This window comes from Taudactylus pleione, unplaced genomic scaffold (genome assembly GCF_031769625.1).
Source record: "Taudactylus pleione unplaced genomic scaffold, aTauple2 ptg000935l, whole genome shotgun sequence".
In the NCBI taxonomy this organism is placed as follows: domain Eukaryota; kingdom Metazoa; phylum Chordata; class Amphibia; order Anura; family Myobatrachidae; genus Taudactylus; species Taudactylus pleione.
In genome coordinates, this window is record NW_028285336.1 from 5244344 (window position 1) to 5251603 (window position 7260).

Here is a 7260-nt window from a genome sequence, read left to right on the forward strand (position 1 = left end):
TTTTATCTTCAAATGCATCTGAATCATACAGCGAATCAAACTGATAGCACAAGCAGCTTTTGCTGATTAAAATGATATGCAGTATGCTATAATCTGTGAGCCAGCTCGGGTGTATCTGCATGCAAAATGTTACTTTACACTAATAGCGACTATAACACTTTAACTTAGTGATTTTCTTGCTGATACACTGGTACTGGCTCATAGAACATAGGCATGCTGCATATCATTTTAATCAGCAGAAGATGCTTGTGCTAATAAGATGCATTTTAGGGTAAAATGATGCATTATAAACGTTCGACGCTACCAAGTAACAAAGCACTCCTGTGACCTTAGACTCAAAACATTTCTCTCAACATCACATCACTTGGCATTTCTGCTAAACAGTAAACATTGTATTGTACACATAACAGGGGGCAAGTTTTTTATTGATTGAGATCATTTTAGGATCAATACTTTTAAAATACACTACTTTGCACTTCCCTTTTCCCTTTACTCTTTGTGTATGGCCACCCAAGTTCTTTCACCACCTCCCCCACCATCAAACAATTACTATTCATTTCCATTGAATTCATTGTATTGTCACCACTAGCCCACCATCATTCGCTTCTATTCAATGCTGCTGCATGCTGAGCCCACTATTGACATTGTACACATTGACTTCTTTAATTTGCACACTTCACATCTCATACACAACATGGGCAGCAATATACAAGGATAGACTGTGTAGGCTAGTGGATAAGGTCTGTACCTTGCACATTGAGGTCTGTGGTTCTAATCAAGGAATTGGAGTTTTTTATTTCTTCTTCTTTTGAATTTCATTAATATATTAAAAATAAATCACATGGTGGTGTGTGTGAATTCGTTTATGGCATGGCGTGACTCGGTAGAGCGAACATCTTTTAAACAACTTTTTACCTTCAAATGCATCTGAATCATACAGTGAATCAAACTGATAGCACAAGCAGCTTTTGCTGATTAAAATGATATGCAGTATGCTATAATCTGTGAGCCAGCACGGGTGTATCTGCAAGCAAAATGTTACTTTACACTAATAGCGACTATAACACTTAAACTTAGTGATTTTCTTGCAGATACACCGGTACTGGCTTATAGAACATAGGCATGCTGCATATCATTTTAATCAGCAGAAGCTGCTTGTGCTAATAAGATGCATTTTAGGGTAAAATGATGCATTAAAATCATTTGGCGCTACCAAGTAACAAAGCACTCCTGTGACCTTAGACTCAAAACATTTCTCTCGACATCACATCACTTGGCATTTCTGCTAAACAGTAAACATTGTATTGTACACATAACAGGGGGCAAATTTTTTATAGATTGAGATAATTTTAGGTTCAATGCTTTTAAAATACACTACTTTGCACTTCCCTTTTCCCTTCCTCTCTGTGTATGACCAGCCAAGTTCTTTCACCACCTCCCACCACCATCACACAATTACTATTAATTTCCATTGAATTCATTGTATGGCTCAACATTAGCCCACCATCATTCTCTTCTATTCTATGCTGCTGCATGCTGAGCCCACTATTGACATTGTACACATTGCCTGCATTAATTTGCAGACTTCACATCACATACACCACAGGGGCAGCAATCTACATGGATAGACTGTGTAGGCTAGTGGATAAGGTCTGTACTTTGCACCATGTGGTCTGTGGTTCGAATCAAGGAAGGGGAGTTTTTTATTTCTTCTTCTTTTGCATCTTCGTTAATATATTAAAAATAAATCACATTGTGGTGTGTGTGAATTCGTTTATGGCATGGAGTGACTCGGTAGAGCAAACATCTTTTAAACAACTTTTTACCTTCAAATGCATCTGAATCATACAGCGAATCAAACTGATAGCACAAGCAGCTTTTGCTGATTAAAATGATATGCAGTATGCTATAATCTGTGAGCCAGCTCGGGTGTATCAGCATGCAAAACGTTACTTTACACTAATAGCGACTATAACACTTTAACTTAGTGATTTTCTTGCAGATACACAGGTACTGGCTCATAGAACATAGGCATGCTGCATATAATTTTAATCAGCAGAAGCTGCTTGTGCTAATAAGATGCATTTTAGGGTAAAATGATGCATTAAAAACGTTCAGCGCTACCAAGTAACAAAGCACTCATGTGACCTTAGACTCAAAACATTTCTCTCGACATCACATCACTTGGCATTTCTGCTAAACAGTAAACATTGTATTGTACACATAACAGGGGGCAAGTTTTTTATAGATTAATATCATTTTAGGTTCAATACTTTTCAAATACACTACTTTGCACTTCCCTTTTCCCTTCCTCTCTGTGTATGGCCACCCAAGTTCTTTCACCACCTCCCCCCACCATCACACAATTACTATTCATTTCCATTGAATTCATTGTATGGCTCACCACTAGACTACCATCATTCTCTTCTATTCAATGCTGCTGCATGCTGAGCCCACTATTGACATTGTACACATTGCCTGCATTAATTTGCACACTTCACATCACATACACAACAGGGGCAGCAATCAATATGTATAGACTGTGTAGGCTAGTAGATAAGGTATGTACCTTGCACCTTGATGTCTGTGGTTCAAATCAAGGAAGGGGAGTTTTTTATTTCTTCTTCTTTTGAATCTTCATTAATATATTAAAAATAAATCACATTGTGGTGTGTGTGAATTCGTTTATGGCATTGCATGACTCGGTAGAGCAAACATCTTTCATACAACTTTTTACCTTCAAATGCATCTGAATCATACAGCGAATCAAACTGATAGCACAAGCAGCTTTTGCTGATTAAAATGATATGCAGTATGCTATAATCTGTGAGCCAGCTCGGGTGTATCTGCATGCAAAATGTTACTTTACACTAATAGCGACTATAACACTTTAACTTAGTGATTTTCTTGCAGATACACCGTTACTGGCTTATAGAACTTAGACATGCTGCATATCATTTTAATCAGAAGAAGCAGCTTGTGCTAATAAGATGCATTTTAGGGTAAAATGATGTATTAAAATCGTTCGGCGCTACCAAGTAACAAAGCACTCCTGTGACCTTAGACTAAAAACATTTCTCTCGACATCACATCACTTGGCATTTCTGCTAAACAGTAAACATTGTATTGTACACTTAACAGGGGGCAAGTTTTTTATAGATTGAGATCATTTTAGGTTCAATACTTTTAAAATACACTACTTTGCACTTCACTTTTCCCTTCCTCTCTGTGTATGGCCACCCAAGTTCTTTCACCACCTCCCCCCACCATCACACAATTACTATTCATTTCCATTGAATTCATTGTATGGCTCACCACTAGACTACCATCATTCTCTTCTATTCAATGCTGCTGCATGCTGAGCCCACTATTGACATTGTACACATTGCCTGCATTAATTTGCACACTTCACATCACATACACAACAGGGGCAGCAATCTACATGGATAGACTGTGTAGGCTAGTGGATAAGGTCTGTACTTTGCACCTTGTGGTCTGTGGTTCGAATCAAGGAAGGGGAGTTTTTTATTTCTTCTTCTTTTGCATCTTCGTTAATATATTAAAAATAAATCACATTGTGGTGTGTGTGAATTCGTTTATGGCATTGCATGACTCGGTAGAGCGAACATCTTTTATACAACTTTTTACCTTCAAATGCATCTGAATCATACAGTGAATCAAACTGATAGCACAAGCAGCTTTTGCTGATTAAAATGATATGCAGTATGCTATAATCTGTGAGCCAGCTCGGGTGTATCTGCATGCAAAATGTTACTTTACACTAATAGCGACTATAACACTTTAACTTTGTGATTTTCTTGCAGATACACCGTTACTGGCTTATAGAACTTAGACATGCTGCATTTCATTTTAATCAGAAGAAGCTGCTTGTTCTAATAAGATGCATTTTAGGGTAAAATGATGTATTAAAATCGTTCGGCGCTACCAAGTAACAAAGCACTCCTGTGACATTAGACTCAAAACATTTCTCTCGACATCACATCACTTGGAATTTCTGCTAAACAGTAAACATTGTATTGAACACATAACAGGGGGCAAGTTTTTTATTGATTGAGATCATTTTAGGTTCAATGCTTTTAAAATACACTACTTTGCACTTCCCTTTTCCCTTCCTCTTTGTGTATGGCCACCCAAGTTCTTTCACCACCTCCCCCCACCATCACACAATTACTATTCATTTCCATTGAATTCATTGTATGGTCACCACTAGCCCACCATCATTCGCTTCTATTCAATGCTGCTGCATGCTGAGCCCACTATTGACATTGTACACATTGCCTGCTTTAATTTGCACACTTCACATCACATACACAATAGGGGCAGCACTCATCATGGATAGACTGTGTAGGCTAGTGGATAAGGTCTGTACCTTGCACCTTAAGGTCTGTGGTTCGAATCAAGGAAGTGGAGTTTTTAATTTCATCTTCTTTTGAATCTTCATTAATATATTAAAATAAATCTCATTGTGTTGTGTGTGAATTCGTTTAAGGCATGGCATGACTCGGTAGAGCGAACATCTTTTATACAACTTTTTAACTTCAAATGCATCTGAATCATACAGCGAATCAACCTGATAGCACAAGCAGCTTTTGCTGATTAAAAAGATATGCAGTATGCTATAATCTGTGAGCCAGCTCGGGTGTATCTGCTTGCAAAACGTTACTTTACACTAATAGCGACTATAACACTTTAACTTAGTGATTTTCTTGCAGATACACCGGTACTGGCTTAAAGAACATAGGCATGCTGCGTATCATTTTAATCAGCAGAAGCTGCTTGTGCTAATAAGATGCATTTTAGGGTAAAATGATGCATTAAAAACGTTCGGCGCTACCAAGTAACAAAGCACTCATATGACCTTAGACTCAAAACATTTCTCTCGACGTCACATCACTTGGCATTTCTGCTAAACAGTAAACATTGTATTGTACACATAACAGGGGGCAAGTTTTTTATAGATTGAGATCATTTTAGGTTCAATACTTTTAAAATACACTACTTTGCACTTACCTTTTCCCTTCCTCTCTGTGTATGGCCACCCAAATTCTTTCACCACCTCCCCCCACCATCACACAATTACTATTCATTTCCATTGAATTCATTGTATGGCTCACCACTAGACTACCATCATTCTCTTCTATTCAATGCTGCTGCATGCTGAGCCCACTATTGACATTGTACACATTGCCTGCATTAATTTGCACACTTCACATCACATACACAACAGGGGCAGCAATCAATATGTATAGACTGTGTAGGCTAGAAGATAAGGTCTGTACCTTGCACCTTGATGTCTGTGGTTCAAATCAAGGAAGGGGAGTTTTTTATTTCTTCTTCTTTTGAATCTTCATTAATATATTAAAAATAAATCACATTGTGGTGTGTGTGAATTCGTTTATGGCATTGCATGACTCGGTAGAGCAAACATCTTTCATACAACTTTTTACCTTCAAATGCATCTGAATCATACAGCGAATCAAACTGATAGCACAAGCAGCTTTTGCTGATTAAAATGATATGCAGTATGCTATAATCTGTGAGCCAGCTCGGGTGTATCTGCATGCAAAATGTTACTTTACACTAATAGCGACTATAACACTTTAACTTAGTGATTTTCTTGCAGATACACCGTTACTGGCTTATAGAACTTAGACATGCTGCATATCATTTTAATCAGAAGAAGCTGCTTGTGCTAATAAGATGCATTTTAGGGTAAAATGATGTATTAAAATCGTTCGGCGCTACCAAGTAACAAAGCACTCCTGTGACCTTAGACTAAAAACATTTCTCTCGACATCACATCACTTGGCATTTCTGCTAAACAGTAAACATTGTATTGTACACTTAACAGGGGGCAAGTTTTTTATAGATTGAGATCATTTTAGGTTCAATACTTTTAAAATACACTACTTTGCACTTCCCTTTTCCCTTCCTCTCTGTGTATGGCCACCCAAGTTCTTTCACCACCTCCCCCCACCATCACACAATTACTATTTATTTCCATTGAATTCATTGTGTGGCTCACCACTAGACTACCATCATTCTCTTCTATTCAATGCTGCTGCATGCTGAGCCCACTATTGACATTGTACACATTGCCTGCATTAATTTGCACACTTCACATCACATACACAACAGGGGCAGCAATCTACATGGATAGATTGTGTAGGCTAGTGGATAAGGTCTGTACTTTGCACCTTGTGGTCTGTGGTTCGAATCAAGGAAGGGGAGTTTTTTATTTCTTCTTCTTTTGCATCTTCGTTAATATATTAAAAATAAATCACATTGTGGTGTGTGTGAATTCGTTTATGGCATTGCATGACTCGGTAGAGCGAACATCTTTTATACAACTTTTTACCTTCAAATGCATCTGAATCATACAGTGAATCAAACTGATAGCACAAGCAGCTTTTGCTGATTAAAATGATATGCAGTATGCTATAACCTGTGAGCCAGCTCGGGTGTATCTGCATGCAAAATGTTACTTTACACTAATAGCGACTATAACACTTTAACTTAGTGATTTTCTTGCAGATACACCGTTACTGGCTTATAGAACTTAGACATGCTGCATATCATTTTAATCAGAAGAAGCTGCTTGTTCTAATAAGATGCATTTTAGGGTAAAATGATGTATTAAAATCGTTCGGCGCTACCAAGTAACAAAGCACTCCTGTGACATTAGACTCAAAACATTTCTCTCGACATCACATCACTTGGAATTTCTGCTAAACAGTAAACATTGTATTGAACACATAACAGGGGGCAAGTTTTTTATAGATTGAGATCATTTTAGGTTCAATGCTTTTAAAATACACTACTTTGCACTTCCCTTTTCCCTTCCTCTTTGTGTATGGCCACCCAAGTTCTTTCACCACCTCCCCCCACCATCACACAATTACTATTCATTTCCATTGAATTCATTGTATGGTCACCACTAGCCCACCATCATTCGCTTCTATTCAATGCTGCTGCATGCTGAGCCCACTATTGACATTGTACACATTGCCTGCTTTAATTTGCACACTTCACATCACATACACAATAGGGGCAGCACTCAACATGGATAGACTGTGTAGGCTAGTGGATAAGGTCTGTACCTTGCACCTTGAGGTCTGTGGTTCAAATCAAGGAAGGGGAGTTTTTTATTTCTTCTTCTTTTGAATCTTCATTAATATATTAAAAATAAATCACATGGTGGTGTGTGTGAATTCGTTTATGGCATGGAGTGACTCGGTA